Source organism: Mustela nivalis, assembly GCF_964662115.1.
Source record: "Mustela nivalis genome assembly, chromosome: 7".
NCBI lineage: Eukaryota > Metazoa > Chordata > Mammalia > Carnivora > Mustelidae > Mustela > Mustela nivalis.
Genome location: NC_139026.1, coordinates 41,795,421 through 41,812,324, shown reverse-complemented (window position 1 = coordinate 41,812,324; position 16,904 = coordinate 41,795,421). Strand labels below are relative to the sequence as shown.

The 16,904-nt window shown below is 38.3% G+C and overlaps 1 long non-coding RNA gene across 2 annotated transcripts in view; it reads right to left on the bottom strand.

The window, feature by feature from the left end:
* LOC309869404 overlaps nt 1-16,904 on the bottom strand; it is a 209,811-nt gene that overhangs the window by 138,746 nt on the left and 54,161 nt on the right. For both annotated transcript variants that reach the window (XR_014314164.1, XR_014314165.1), the window contains exon 2: nt 15,335-15,404. This is a non-coding gene — a long non-coding RNA (uncharacterized lncRNA). The remainder of the gene's footprint in view (nt 1-15,334; nt 15,405-16,904) is intronic.

The window sequence follows — 16,904 nt, the reverse complement described above, 5'->3', positions numbered from 1 at the left end:
ATCCAGACAACAGAATATTATTCAGTGCTAAAAAGAAATAGCTCATTTCTTTTCATGAATAGACCTCGAAAAATCTTAAATGCACACTACTAAGTAAGAGAAGACATACAAATGGCTATCAGACACTTGAAAAAATATTCATCATCACTAGCCATCAGGGAGATTCAAATTAAAACCACATTGAGATACCACCTTACACCAGTGAGAATGGCCAAAATTAGCAAGACAGGAAACAACATGTGTTGGAGAGGATGTGGAGAAAGGGGAACCTTCTTACACTGTTGGTGGGAATGCAAGTTGGTGCAGCCACTTTGGAGAACAGTGTGGAAATTCCTCAAGAAATAGAGCTTCCCTATGACCCTGCAATTGCACTACTGGGTATTTACCCCAAAGATACAGATGTAGTGAAAAGAAGGGCCATCTGTTCCCCAATGTTTATAGCAGCAATGGCCACGGTCGCCAAACTGTGGAAAGAACCAAGATGCCCTTCAACAGACAAAAGGATAAGGAAGATTGGTCCATATACACTATGGAGTATTGTGCCTCTAATCAGAAAGGATGAATACCCAACTTTTATATCAACATGGAGGGGACTGGAAGAGATTATGCTGAGTGAAATAAGTCAAGCAGAGAGAGTCAATTATCATATGGTTTCACTTACCTGTGGAGCATAACAAATAACATGGAGGAAATGGGGAGATGGAGAGGAGAAGGGAGTTGAAAGAAATTGGAAGGGGAGATGAACCATGAGAGACTATGGACTCTGAAAAACAATCTGAGGGTTTTGAAGGGGCGGGGTGGGGGGGAGGTTGGGGGAACCAGGTGGTAGGTATTAGGGAGGGCACATATTGCATGGAGCACTGGGTGTGGTGCAAAAAACAATGAATACTGTTACGCTGAAAAGAAAAAAAAAAAGAAAGAAGCCAATCTGAGAAGGCTACATAACTGTTCAATTTCAACTACATGATTTTCTGGAAAAAGTAGAACTATGGAGAATACAAAGTTCAGAGGTTGTCAGTGGGAGGGTGGAGAAAGCAGGGAAGGGGAATGACTAGGCATAGCACAAAAGATTTTCAAGGCAGCAAAGACTCTGCATTTTATAATGATGGATATATATCTTTACACATTTGTCCAACACTGAGATAAACTATGGACTTTGGGTGACGATGATGTGTCGATGTGGGTTCATCCTTAATAAAACATGTACTGTTCTGGTGAGTGATGTTGATAAAGAAGAGGCTGTGCATGTGTGGGGGCAGAAAATAAGTGGGAAATCTCTGTACCTCCCTCTCAATTTTACTAGAAGCCTCAGACTTCTCTAGAAACATAAGTCTTAAAAAACTGACTGAGCTGCGAACTTAAGGTAGAGCACTTACTGTCTGTGACGACTCAATAAAAAGATTTACACATCAACAGAAATATCTGGCTCTACCTCAGATCTTTTGAATCAGAATCGCAGAAGGGCATGGGAGTCTTCATTTTTAATAAGCATCCTCAAATGATTCTAATGTACACTGAAGTTGGAGAGCCACTGATGTAAGAAAAAAAAAAAAATAAGCACATTTTCAATATCGAAGATCAAGAAAAATAATTGAAATCAAGACCATCCCAAGAAATGTGAGATAAATGCCATGTAAATACCAGTATTCATATATTCTGAGAGCTTGGAGATTTGACATCTCCAACATCTGTTTCTTGTGCTATCTGATAGGTCTCTACATGCAGCTCTGACATAAAAATTGAAATGAGCCATTGGGAGGTGAGGACCTGCTGAGAGCAGTGCAGCAGCCATTCACCTCTGCAGCGAGAGCCTCAGGCAGAAGTGCTTCTCTCCCCAATCTGATAATGTCAAAAGCTGATCAAGTTACTGGGGTTTGAATTACAATGCGGTGCATCTGGGAAGAGCACTTGTCAAGAACATACCTCCTCCAAAAAAGCAGGGGTCTGTTCCAAAAAGAAGAAAAAGGATCTGCCTAATGGAGCTTTTTGAAAGCTGAGATAAAAAGATTTTCTTCCTTGTAACTGCCTACAGAGTGTCATGATTCCAAAATGCAAAGCTCTGCTGGCTCACAAACAGATGGTCTCATATTGGAGTGAATGGATTGCGAGCATATTTAGAGACCATCCAAGATTGCTGCAAGGATTTGTTTACAAAAGGCTCCTTTTGCTTTGGTGTTGCTTTATGCCACATCATTTTCATGCAATATTCACTGTGGTGTTATTAGGGCTGAATGCAGGGAAAGGCAGCTCGCCTTAAAGGGCACTTTGTGCCTGCAGGCTTGCAGCCTTGGGGAGGTCAGGCAACCTCTACACTGCAGTAGAACTGACCACAGGATTCCACTTACCCACCTCTTGTGGTTTCCTTTTACAGTTCTGGACCAATGGAGCACTCTTTTTATAAAGAGGGCCCCAACAGAACAAACGTTTTCGAGGGTTGCAAACGGAATGAGAAAATAGAAATCTAGGATCTCCCTCTAGACAGTAGGGCTAAGGTTACGGTGAAAAACGATCCAGAGCACAACTTTCATTACTAATCCTCTCCATCTATAACCCCGTTCCCCACTCACAATAATCATTTCCTCTGTTCGAGCCCCGCCCCCAACAACACACCTGTTACTGCAGACCTATAATAACAGCGTGTATATTTCCCTGGGGAAATGGCAAAATGACTCAAGGTATTTATCTGTTGGCAAAACTGGGCCTCCCTCTGAGACTGTTAAATGTACAGCGATATTTTTCCTTGCATGAATCACAGCACTTTCCAGCTGGAAAAGACCTTGAGGATAATCTGGAGGAAGCCTCTCATTAGTTAGATACAGAAACACGGGCCCAGAAAAGCAAGCTTACCCCAAGTAACAGAGCCAGTTAGGGATAGAGCCGAGCTTCAGTTAATGTCCTCTGGTTAAATTAGGAAAGTCTTGATCACTGAGACTTTGTCAACAACTCAGTCCTTTTTCTTCTTTTTCCTTCTTTCTTTATTTCTCTCTTTCTTTCTTTCTTTCTTTTTTTTTTTTTTTTAAGGCTTTATCACTTATAGCAGCTTTAGAGTCACAGAAACATTGAGTGCAAGGTACAGAGATATCCCATATGTGCCCCTGACCCCACATGTGCCTCCCAGTCCTTTTAGGAGTCTCAGTGACTCCGGGCTTGTTCATGGAGGTTAAACCAATTTACCAGCCTTTTCCCTCTCTATTTGTATATTTTTAAATATTTTATTTATTTATTTGAGAGCAAGAAAGAGAGAAAGAGAGCATGAGCAGGGGGAGAGGGTGAGAAAGGGAGAAGCAGCCTACCCACTGAACATATAGGACTGGATCCCAGAACCCTGGGATCTATGACCTGAGCTGAAAGGCAGATGCTTAACAGACTGAGCCACCCAGGTGCCCCATCTATTTGTATATTTTTATAGGATGAGGTATCAGACAGGACAGGATACCCTATCAAGGTCACATTAGGAAGAACTCCAGAAATGTTCCCATCCTCCTGTAACCAAAACACACTTGCTTCCTTCTCCCCAGAAATGAATCCTATTCCCTACCTCTTGGCAATGGGTCATGCCTCCCACTGGCAATACTATGTTTCCTTCCTAAGTTCTGGAATTTCTCCACTGGACTTTCCTGGGATCCACCACACGCAGTCTCTTTTGAAACCACTTACTCTTTTCTTTATTCTATTTCTTTCTACTATCAGTTTTCTCAAACAGAAGCATGGGTCACTTTGGCATTCTTGGTAGTCTAGGGTTGCATTTCAACAGTCTCCTACTAACTGAATGACAAAAATGTCCACAATATTCAATAAGTTGAACATTTTCATCATGCTCCATTGTCCTGTGCAATGAAAGCACATGTTCAGGATGAGTCATCCCGTTTCCTGCCAACAATAATTGGCAGACATCCTGTGGCTTCCTTTAGTTTGTCATTTCTTAGTCTCAGCCATTGAATTTTTAAATCTTGAAACAGAGTGTGTGATTTTGTTCAAATCTGCAATTATTATAAGAAATGCCCTATTTAATCTGATGAGGGAGGTACATGTGAAATATATATATATGTAATTCAGGAATTTAGCACTGCTAATTAATATGTGGTTTAGCCTGTTTTTTTTCTCAATAAGTATCAACACAGTCCACAATGCTTCCAGATTACCTAATTTAAGATGGAGATCTTAAACACTTTCCTGATGTCATATCCTCCCAAAATTTCAGCTATGCTAGACAGTTTTTTATATAGTATTGTGCTTTAATTTTGATGTATGAAAAAGTCAAATCATCAAGTCCATGGTCATGAAGTACCCATGAGAGAACAAGGAATACAATGTGTGTCAAGGCTACCTAATCAGTGGACCCAAATCTAGCAACAGACCTTGAAATCTCTCATGACAGGTTCCTAAATTATCACCATTGCACTCCATATTTAACCAAGCTCCCCCTTCATTCATTTACATGCCAGTGTTCCTAAGGTTTCCCAGATATAAAGTGGAGCATTCTGACTCATCCAGCCTCTCAGAATCTTCCACTCAATATCACACAATGTCTGTCTGCTCTTCTTCACTTTTAGCCTCCATTCCTAAAGAGATAGCAAGAAAATGGAAATGAGTCCAAAAAAAGGGGCTAGAAATCCTTGACCTTGGTATTCTAATTTTTAATTATTGGAAAGAGAGACAGAATGATTAAGTAGAAAGAATAATGGATTTGGTGTCAGAAAAAGCAAAGTTCAGTCTGATGTCACTTACCAGCCCTGTGACTTTCACTGATAAATTAATCTCACAGAGCTTCCATTTCCTAATCACTTATGCGGAGATGGTATGCTGGCTTACTGTGAGATGGAAAATCCACTGAATGTACTTGGTAAACTATACAGTGCCACATGAAATAGTATGACACTGATACTTCTAACCCTGAGGGCCAAGGGCCTTTTAGGGATTTAGTGACACCCACACAAAAAGCTGATAATCATGTCTTACTTAGGCCAATGATCTTAATTTTTTTTTCCTGGAAAGGAGAATGGAAAATGAACTAGTACTTGGGCTAAGTGACAGAAATTTGTTTAAAAATTATTTCTCCTTTTTAATGTATGTCTCTTTTAGGACAAAGAGTTTGAATTTCATTAAAATTGATGCTTAGGAAAGATGGGACACATTTACCATGTGGTTTTCCATACCACTGGAGCTGCATCCTATGGCATCCCTGTGGCATAGTTTGTGGACCTGTCGCTTCCTCATCTGTGTTTCCTTAGAAGGTATCAGAGCTGTATCATAGTCATCTGTTTAATAGCCTGCCTCTTAGAGACAGGCACTTTGTTTAATTTCTTATTTTATCCCTAGAGCTTTGCATAGTGCTTGGTGTACTGTAAACAACCCTATACATATTTGCTGAATGAATCAATTGACTTCCTATTTTCAAAGATACATTTTGGGGGATGGTTGATAATTAATCTTCTAATTACTACTGACCTCCACTATAAACATGAAGAGGGCAAAATGAGAACTTCCAAAGTGAAATAGCTAGACCCAAATCCCAAAACCATGCTGGCTTTCAGCTCTTCCATCCAGTGCCCCAGTTATCCTTCCCTGATGCGCAACAGTCTGCCTCTCGGCATCAAGGCTTATTTCATCACTGTTGGCCCATCTTTGCAGAGGAACACTACTGATGGTCTCTTCTACCCATTTATTTTCTGTAAGTCTCAATTATGAACATAAAAAACCTTGCTCTAGTCTTTGTTCCACATTCCACAATGTCTGTTTCACACACACAAATTTCCCTTTGAAACCAAGGAACATTCTGAGCCAGAAGATATCCTGGGGATGGGGGAAGAAGGCAGGGAGGAAAGAAAGAATCAGAGTCACCATCTGTTGACAACACTCTTGTGCAGGGCCAGTTTTGAAGGTTAATGACATGTCACGCATCCTCTAGCGTCTGGTAACAAAAATAGGCTGCTCTCCCAGAATTCGATAGAACAGTTGTTGCGCTGTGGAAGATGTAACGTGTCAGCCAGCACTCCAGCAGGGTCCAGGAAGGCAGTTCTTGCCAAAAGCTGGATGAAATTTAACAGTGGTCCAGGAAAAACAACTTTTACCAAAATTCAGATGTGGAAGTGATCATTTTTCCCTGAGACCAGTAAAGGGCTATAAAGCATTGACCTTCCAAAATGACCATGCATACTGGGTCATTTTTTTTAAAGAACCCTTGAGTTTCAACAGTACCTCTTCAATATTTATCTAGTCCTTTCTCTAGTTATTAAAAATTAGGATCGTAAGCCTGTAATAAAAACAGGTCCAAGGGTTTACCAGCGTTCTTCCATGGTTTCTTTGGATGGTTAAATTATTGGCATTGCAGCTGATCCAAGGCAAATCTGGGTCCCGGCTTCATTGACAGCCTACTGTTTAATGACTCACTTTGCTGTCTCATCAAGAATTCACCCAGTTGAAAGGCTGCACCTTCTCAAATGTAACTGCACACTCTCCCCACATCTCATCTGGGCTTTCTTTAATTTTCAAAGTCCTGCTGAGTAACCTTTGAAAATTCAAACCCTTTACCACATGGCGATCCACAGACATTTTAAGAGGAGGCAGATCTGCCTATCTTTCTGTTAATACCTAAAAACAAACTGTCTGGTCCCAGCATGGAGTAGAGTGGGTTGAATGGGGACTTGTATAAAGGGACAGAATAGGGGAATTGGAAAGTACCCAAGTTCTTCTGGATCATGTTTTTATAGTGTGACATCATTGTTTTGTTTGAAGTAAAGTTTCTGGACTTTAGCTCTTCCTAACTTCAAATAGAAGTGTAGAATACAAATAAAAAAACTAAATGATTCTTTGATTATTTGCCAGTTTTGAGTATCCAAGCTCTTCTTATTCAAGAGAAGACATACCAGTAAAAGTTCAGTGGTGTGAAATGCTAAAATGATCACTTGCATGAAAGTCAGGAGATTTAGGTTCATTTTCAGGCTCTTCTGTGATTTACAGAAATCATTTAATTTCTCTGGGCCTCAAATTCCTCAACCCTAAAATTAAATTCAATTTAATCAATATATTTTCAGCCATGGAAAATGGGAGAGAATTTGTATAGATCAGGACTATCCAATAGAACTTCCTGCAAAAAATGAAATGTTTTATATTTGTGCAATCAAATAAGGTAGCCATTAACCATATTAAGCACTATTGATACCATGACTGAAGAACTGAATTTTTCATTTTATTTAATTTTAGTCAGTTTAAACTTGAAACAAATGTGTAGCTACTGGATACATGTCATATGGCTCAGGTTTAATTATTTCTAAAGTTCCTTATGAAAAGTTCTGTTTTGATGATTTCTAAACCTAGCTAATGACCCACAGTGAATCTTTCTTCTTGTTCTGTCTACCATGAAATTCACTTTTCAAATTATTTAGCATAGATTAATAACTTTAATCTTTATCAGTGTAATAATCAATTCAATAAAAATTAGATATCCAAATGAGAAAGATTAAAATATATGTGAAACAATTTTGTAAATTCTAAAATGCTTTGCAAAATATAAAGCGTCACTAATAAAATCTGTCACAACTAGTTGCACTCCTTTGTCAAATATAAGCTGGCATCTATAGATTGAAAACTCTTCTATTTTCATATCCCAGACCAATAGAAATACCTTGATGGGATCCTGTAGTAGGTCAGAAAACACATTTTTTGAGTATATCTTTTTGAGTATAACTGATTTTTTTTTAGTGTAACTGAGTATTTATGAGTATTTTTTGAGTATAAACAATATTTATATTCCTTTTTTAAAAACTGCATATACCAAGGGTTTCAACCTAGATGTTGCCAGAATCTATATAAGAAAATAATTTTTTAATTTTTATTTAAGTAATATCTACACCTGACAGGGGACTTGAACTCACAACCCAAGATCAAGAGTCACGTGCTCTTCTGACTGAGCCAGCCAGGTACCCCTAAGAAAATAATTTTTATTAATTATATAACATCTTATAACCTATGAGTGCATTTCTTCTGCTTCTAGGCTTTGCATCACACTAGCAGAGCATATAAAACATTGAGCAGAATAAGTCCAAAGGGATGACTTACCAGAAGCCCCCACGTTGGCCTAGACCTAGACCTGGGTTTGCCTCTTTCTACTTCTGTTTAATCCCTTTTAGCCTCACAGCCTCCTATTCCTGACTTTCAGACTCTTCTACCCCTTACCATGTGGCATCCTAATGTTTTCCTTGAGTTCATAACCTTCTCCTTTTCTTCTCTCATTTATTCTCGTCTTCTCTCTCCTGGCACAACATTTGCTCAGCTCTGTACCTTCAGTGACTATCCCTTTCAAGTTGGCTCTGAGATGTCTCCTGGTTAGTGACTCAATGAAGAGCTTAAGCTAGCAAAGCCTAGAGATTATGCCTCTAGCCCCTCCTCAGCTCTTCAAGATCTAAATTCTAGACAATGAGCTTTGACTTGAAGGAAAGTCCACTCTTACCAACTATTAAGAAAAAAAAATTTTCCCATTTTGTCTTATTTTTAAGTGAGTCTCTAATCTTCTAAATAAGATATATGGTTCATAGTTTGGAAAAAGTTATTTTAAAAATGACTTTATTATATGTATAACTGGCATGCAATAAATGACACATATTTAAGGTATAGAGTTTGTTAAATTTTGTCATATGATTACAACCACAAAACCATTGATACAACTAAGAAAATGAATATATACATTACTGAAAAAGTCTCCTACGTTCCTCTTTAATTCCTTACCAATACCCTTAACTTCCACCCTTATCTTTGCCCTGGGCTTAGGCAACCACTGATCCATTTGCTGTCACTATAGAAGACTTGGAATTTTCTAAAATTTTAAATGCATAGAATCATAAAGTATATACTATTTTTCATCTAGCTTCTTTCCTTTTTGTTGATGAGTACTGTTCACTTTATGGATATAACATACACATGGATCAATATACCATTCATTGACCTATTGATAGACATTTGAGTTATATCCTATTTAGGCTGTTACAGATAAAGCTTCTATGAACATTTAAGAACAAGTATGGACACATGGCTATATTTCTCTTGGGTAAACATCTAAGAAGAAATAGCTGGATCATAGTTTTTAAGAAACTGATAACACTCAGCATAATCAGTATTTTTCATTTAGTCACTCTAATAATTGAATGATGGATATTTGTAGCTTCCTGAAGTTGTTTCATAGTTCACTGATGCCTTATTTATTTACTTTTTATTCCTTTTTGTCTTTATCTTTCATTTTGGATATGTTCTATTGCAATGTCTTCCAATTCACTAATATATATATTTTTTTAAGATTTTATTTATTTATTTATTTGACAGACAGAGATCACAAGTAGGCAGAGAGGCAGGCAGGGGCCGGGGGTCAGGCAGAAGCAGGATCCCTGCTGAGCAGATAGCCCGATGTGGGGCTTGATCCCAGGACTCTGGGATCATGACCTGAGCTGAAGGCAGAGGCTTTAACCCACTGAGCCACCCAGGCCCCTTCACTAATCTTTCTTTTTGAACGTCTAATCCACTACCAATCACATTTGGTGCATTTTTCAACTAAGATATTATAGTTTTCAACTTGCAAATTTAGTTTGGTCCTTTTTTATCTTCCAACTTTCTACTTAACATTTTCTTTAGTTGCAAGACTATGAAATATAGTTATAATAACTTTTCAAATGCCTTATGCTAATTCTAACATCTACGCTAGTTCTGGTTTGGGGTCCTTATTCTGGACTATATCTTATTTCTTTGCATACCTGGTAACTTTTTAATAGATGCCAGGCATTTTGAAATTTACCATGGGGTGTACATACTGCATATCTTTGCATTCCTATAAATAAATATTTTTGAGTTCGTATTACTTGGAAAAAATTTGACACTTCCCAGTCCTATTTTTGAGATTCATTAAGTTGAACCAAAGCAGCATTTAGTCTATCAGTATTCTTCACTACTCAGGCAATCTCTCTCTCTCTCTCTCTCTCTCTCTCTATATATATATATATATATATATGTATATATTTACATGTATTTATTTATATTTATAAATATTTAAATATTTATGTTTTTATTTATTTATTTGAGAGAGAGAGTGCACAAGAGGAAAGGAGGGACAAAGGGAGAGGAAGAGAGAATCCTCAAGCAGACTCCTCAAGCAGAACCCTCAAGCAGACTCTCCAAAGGGAGAGAGAGAGAAAATCCTCAAGCAGACTGTTGAGTGTGAAGCCTGATGTGGGGCTCAGTCCCAAGATCGTGATATCATGCCTTAAGCTGAAACCAAGAGTTGGGCACTTAACTGACTGAGCCATCCTGGCACCCTGAGGCAATAATTCTCTAAGTACTCAATCCAATGCCCCATGAGTTTTAAGTTTTCCAATCTGGCTTATGAGAATAGGTACTATTTCTAGCCCTTTGTGAGCTTCTGAAACGTTTCTCTCTAATCTTCCTAGGAAATTCATTCCACAGCCAAGAACAGTTTTCTCATCACATATACACATCAGCATTCTGCTTAAAACTTGAAGAGCCCCTTCAGCAGGTTTCTGAGCTTTTCTCCTCTGTAGCTTCTTCTCTCCAGAACTCCACCCCACAAACTTTAATTGCTTTTGCCTCCCGGCCTTTCAATTTTACTCTTCAACTCATGGGGTCCACTGGCTCTGCCTGGGTCCTCTCTTCCTGCACAACAATCCTGAAACCCATTCAAGGCAGGAATTTGGGACAATTATAGAGCTCTCCATCTCTCATGTGTCACTGTTCTTCATTGTTTGATCTTCACTGTCTTCACAACTTTTATTTCATATATTTTTCCTGTTTTTTTTCCCATTATTTCAGCATGGAGGGTAAATTTGTTCCCACTTTCTCTATCTTGACCTGAAGCAGAAGTTAACTAATTCATTTTGAAACGTATTTACTTCTATTCTACACCCTCAACCTAAGGAGGAGGAACACATAAAAAATAATTGTATCTTCACAGGAAAGTTTATAAGTTAGGATATACCCAGGCCACCTACAGAGTACCAAACAAAGCTTCAGTTGGAAAACAGGGGAAACTGATTGGTCCTTCTTTGGTGTTTAGGCCCAGAAATGCAAAGATTTCTGGAATAAGGTCACATGGAAAAAGGCAAAAAGGAAAAGCTACTTCTGAGGAGAGACTGGTTATCACATGGGATCGTGAGTCCCCTGAAGAACAAAAGGAGAACACAGAAAGGAATTCATACTTAACTCACTCAAGCTTCTCCCCTTCATTCCCTCTCTAGCTCTTGCCCCTTTGTTATACTGAGAATTATAAGTTTCTAAAACCCTTGTTAATATGTCTTTGCTCTAGCCCCTTACTAATCTTATCCTCTCCTCTCATTTTTTACAAGCTAAAACTCCTGCTTCTCACACAATTTCTCTTAGCTACAATTAGATGGGTGGGCAAGAGTTGGTACAGGGAAGTTGTCCTCTATTATGTGTCAGAAGGCACCATCCTTAAGGGAGAGGACAGATCTGTCTAGGACCCTTGGCAATACAGAGGGCTCAATTATAACTGGAGAGAATATTCGACTTAAATCTTTTTTTTTTTTTAAGTTTTATTTATTTATTTGACAGAGAGAGCAAGAGAGCACATCATGGGGAGCTGCAGAGAGAGAGGGAGGAGTAGACTCCCTGCTGAGCAGGGAGCCTGACACATGGCTTGAGTCCAAGACCCTGAGATCCTGACCTGAGCAGAAAGCAGATGCTTAACCAGGTGCCCCCCCCATTTTTTCTTTTACTATTTTTCTTTCTTTTCTTTATTTTTTTAATAGATTATTAATTTTAGAGAGAGAGATAGAGAGGGGAGAAGGGTAGAGAAAGAGCAAGAGAGAAAGCAGACTCCCTGCTGAGCATGGAGCCTAATGCAGGGCTCAATCTTACAACCCTGAGAGCACAACCTAAGCTAAAACCAAGAATCAGAGACTCCCAACTATACCACCCAGGTCCTCATTTTACTGTTTTTCTATCAAGGGGATATGAATTTTAATTTTAACCTAATAACATAGGACTTCTGAATACCTAAATTTAGATAAAAAGTAAGTTTGAAAAACAGATAACCCTTTTATTTGAAAAACAGATAACCCTTTTATTTTGATAGAAAAATGAGATTCTAAATAGTACCTTTCAACTAATTATTTTTACATTGACTTCAATATTCATTTTACTCTAACAGCACATCTTTTACCATAAATGTGAGAGAGATAGCACAAGTATAGTAAAACTCAGAAGAAATGCTAGACATTTCTTAATGACTAGAAAGATGCCACAGGTCAAGTCACATTCTCAAAACATAGTTACAAGTATTAAAAGACCATTATAAAATGACTAAAACAAACCAAAAAACCTATTAGTTCTGACTCTAACACTGGAACTATAAAACAATGTCACCTTTTGATGGTAAGAATCCAGTAACAAAAGTGAAAGGACTGTCTCCTTTTAGATTCATCACACACTTATTTCCAAATGGGTCTGTGAGGCATAGAAACAAATGGCTAAAAATGTAGTATGATGAGATACTTGGTATCATACAGAATTTTTATTGTCTGGTTTGAAATTAGCTTCATTCAAACTGATATATATGTAGACAGACCCAATGTTGAAGACAGATTGATAGCAGATAAATGATAAGATAGATGGATGCAAAGAAGGATAGGTGAATGAATGAATGGATGGGTGGATGAATAGATAGATGACAGATAGATAGTTATCAAAATGTCATTATTTTCACATTTTTTTCCTTGTGTTAAAGAGTATACTGAGGTAGTAGGAAACAAACAGATAGTCTTTCAACAACAGTAACAAAGACAGGCTAATGTTATGATTTACAGCAGTGTTTCTCTGAGTGTCATTCACAAGTATATGAAACATTTGTTAAAGATGCCAATACTCGGGCCCCTGCCAGACACACTAAATCAGAATCTTGGAGATGTGGCCTGGGATTCTGAATTTTAATACACCTCCCAAGTATTTTTACTTCATATTAAGACTTAGGAACTCCAGGTTTCAGGCATGGATCCTACAGCAAAATTTCCTGGGTTCAAAATTCAACTCCACCAAATATCTATTTGGGGCACCTGGGTAGCTCAGTGGGGTAAGCCTCTGCCTGCAGCTCAAGTCATGATTTCAGAGTCCTGGGATCGAGCCCCACATCAGGCTCTCTGCTCGGCGGGGAGCCTGCTTCCCCCTCTCTCTCTGCCTGCCTCTCTGCCTGCTTGTTATCTCTGTGTGTGTGTGTGTGTCAAATAAATAAATAAATAAAATCTTTAATTTAAAAAAAATAGCTATTTTACTGCAGACGTATTACTCTGTCTGTTTTTTCATCTGCAAACTGGAGGTGATAATAAAAAATAGTTCCTACCTCATAAGATTATCAAAGAGTTAAATGAGCTAATATAGAAAGTCCTTAGAATTGTGTTGGGTACAATATAAGTACTATCTGTGTAAGTATAACAAATGTAACTAAGTTAACCGTATCCTATTACTATATCCTAAAGGACAGGAAGGAAATATCAACAGTAAGTTATAAGAGCAAAAACACAAGTTCGATCCACAGCATTCCCTATAGTTAATCATTTCAGGTTCTTTATTTCATTTTGTTTCACTTTTACTGGCAAAAGAACAGCCTTTTGTGAAGCTGTCCCTTACTGCCCCATAGGAGGATATGGTGGCACCAAGTAATTCCTCATCTGTGGCCAAATCACCACTGTTCTCCTTACTGCAAAATTCTAGTAAATCTGGTAATTGTCCTCCCCAAATTAAAGCCATATGCCTGTAAAGGAGAAATTCTTTTTTCAGCTCTTGTCAAGACACCTGGCTAACGCAGAAGTGATCTGGTTGTCTACCTGCCCTCTGGATCTTATGTGACTCAGGTATTTCGACCTCACTCATACTGTCAGGAATCCACCTTGGCCCAAATCCACAGTGTCTAGCAAAGACTAACTCTTGATAAAAATTGGTGGAGAGGATTCTGAATAAGCAAGATTCAGAAACTGTACTGACATTGTACAAAGTCTTTGGTTAAGACTGGACAGAGAATTAAATATAAGCCTTTGAACAATGTCCCATTTATAATTCCACAGTTTCATTAACACTGTGGGCCAGGATATAAACAGAGCAATGAGAAGTCTGGCAAGGTGTATGCCCATTCTCTTATTACCACACCTTCAAATTATCAGCATCTTCCAGCCTTCACACACCTTTCCATGCAGCCTGGCTTCCCTGATCCACGACTCTTACCTCTCTCTAGCCCTCTTGCCCCTCTTTGAGTACCTAAATTAAATCTCACCCTGAATCAATATAAATACCCACTATGATAAAGTCCAGCTTTCTTACGTTCACTGCAAAGCTTCATGCTGTCCACTCTCCCTCTCTCTCTGTTCTGTAGACATATTAAACTGTTTGCAAGTGCCCAAATGTGCCTCTGCCTCTTCCTACAGATCTTCCTGTATGCTTTGCCCTCTCCCTAGGACACATTTCTCTCCCACCCATGCCCCACCTATTCACTTGACTAATACCGACTCATTATTCAGAATTCAGCTAAGGCACCACTGCATTCAGTGTCTTACCTAATCCAGTCCCTCCCAGTGTTCACATCAATCAGGCCTTTTTCACACTATAAATCTTATTTATTCACTTTAACTATTTAACTTTAGTTAAATACCATTAGTGAGATGAAAATGTTGGTTCATGACTATGTGTTTAAGAGCGTCACAACTATGTAGCTCAATGGAAAGAACACATACCTTAGAGTCAGGCAGATCTAGGCTTGAATGACAGTGGGGTCACTTACTATCTATGATGCTGGGCAACAAATTCCATAAACTAATTTAAATCCAAGTTGTACATCTGTAAGTAGAAATGATAATCCTTATTCTACAGATATGCTGTAAAAATTAAATTAGATATTACATACAAAATATTTGCCTAGTTTTAATAAAAGGTAGCTTTTACTGTTGTATTAATGATGAGAATCAGAATTTATTCCTGTATGGATCAGATCAAAACCAATCATAGCTCATAGACAATGTGTTATAAATATCTGAAAGAGACTCTCTCAAGTATCTAAGATTGGCTGCACACACCTGAGAGAGACCCCGAGGATATTAGATTCCCATAATCATGTTGCAAATAAAATACATCAGAGTTTTTCAATATCAGGATTAATTTCAAATCTGTTGGTCCAGCTTCCAAGTGTTGCTATGGGAGAAACTGCCAAATGTGCTAAAAGTAGTGTATTCAGTGTAACATATTATGAATTAAAATCCTTATTGAGCATGGTAATAAATGCCATATATCCTTTTTTAAAAACTTAATCCTTAAAACCAACTGATAAGGTACTCACCATCGTCCCTATTTGACAGTTGAGACAGGTTCAGCAAACGTCCAAGGTCACACACTGAGTGGGACACAGCCTGTAAGATTTTAGAAGATTTTTTTTTAAAGATTTACTTATTTATTTCAGAGAGAGAACATACAAGCAGGAGGGACAGAGAGAGAAAGAATATCAAGCAGACTCCATGTTGAGTGCAGAATCTGACACGGGGCTCTATCTCATGGCCCTGAGATCATCACAATGTGAGTGCAAACCAAGAATCACATGCTTAACCCACTGTGCCTAGTGCCCCTAGAAGATATTTTTGATAGCTGAATCACTTTATTATCTGTTACAGTGTGATAACTCACATCAAAGGCATGTGAATAAACTGAAGCTCTCCAGAGTTTCTCATCTGAAAGTTCCTCTACCCCAATTTGGTTCATTTTGTGATTTGAATAGTCTGAAGTGGTGGATCAGAGAGGTATTTGAGTTCAAATTTTCCACTGGAGCTGGCATTACCATAGTCTGGAATCTGCTATAGAAGACAGCTCAAAACAAGGTTTCAGCTGCTGCTTTTCTGGGCCTGCAGTCATAGACCAGAGACTCTGAAACAGCATGGCAGGTGTTATAATTGAGGGCACTGGTTTCAGTGATAGCTATAGAACTTCTGGACTCCCACAATGGCAGCAATTGGTTTCTTCTTTCCGTTTTGTAGCTAACCTTGTTGTTTGAGCAAAAGGAAATTGGTGATTCTCTGCCAACCAGTACCATTCCTAATTCATGATTCTTTAATAGGAGAATGGCTTATTCTTTTTTTTTTAATTAATTTTTTAAAAATTTCTTTTCAGCGTAACAGTATTCATTGTTTTTGCACCACACCCAGTGCTCCATCAATACGTGCCCTCCTTGAGAATAGCTTATTCTTAATCCATTAGTTCTGTAATTCATTAGTTTTTTTTGCCATTAGTAATTCATTAGTTTATATAAAATTTATTTACTTATTTAAAAATTAATGAATTAATTTAAAATTCATTTATTAAGCACTTGCTATGTAATGGCACAGTGAGAGTCATCACAATACAGTGCCAAGACTGTGGATTTTTCAAGTCAGGTAAACAAGGTTTTGCATCCTACTTTGTAATTTACTAGCTAATAGCCCCCATTGATATAAATGGTTATTACAGTATGAATTTTGGAGTCAGACAGACTTGGCTTAAAAATACATCTCTGCCCACTTATTTATTTATTTGATTGTTTGTTGGTCACACATCTGCCTTTATTGTGAGCAGCAGGTGGGACATTTCCAGCAATAGTAAAAAAAAAAAAAAATTTAATTTACAAAAGCAGGAATTCAGTGAAGCTGCCTGGTTGGAACAGCAGGAAGAGCTGCAGGAATAGGACTCCAGAGCCCATGAAGAGCAAGGCCACCAAGGAGATGAGGAGCTCTTTGTGGATATCTCAAATGTACCTGGTAGAGGTAACCTCATAAGTGAAGAACCAGGCTGTAAAGAACATGTCAGTGGCCAACAGCACCATGGTCAGATGAGGAAGACAGCCAGGTTCACGGGGTTGGTGTATCTGCTCATGACCTCGGGCT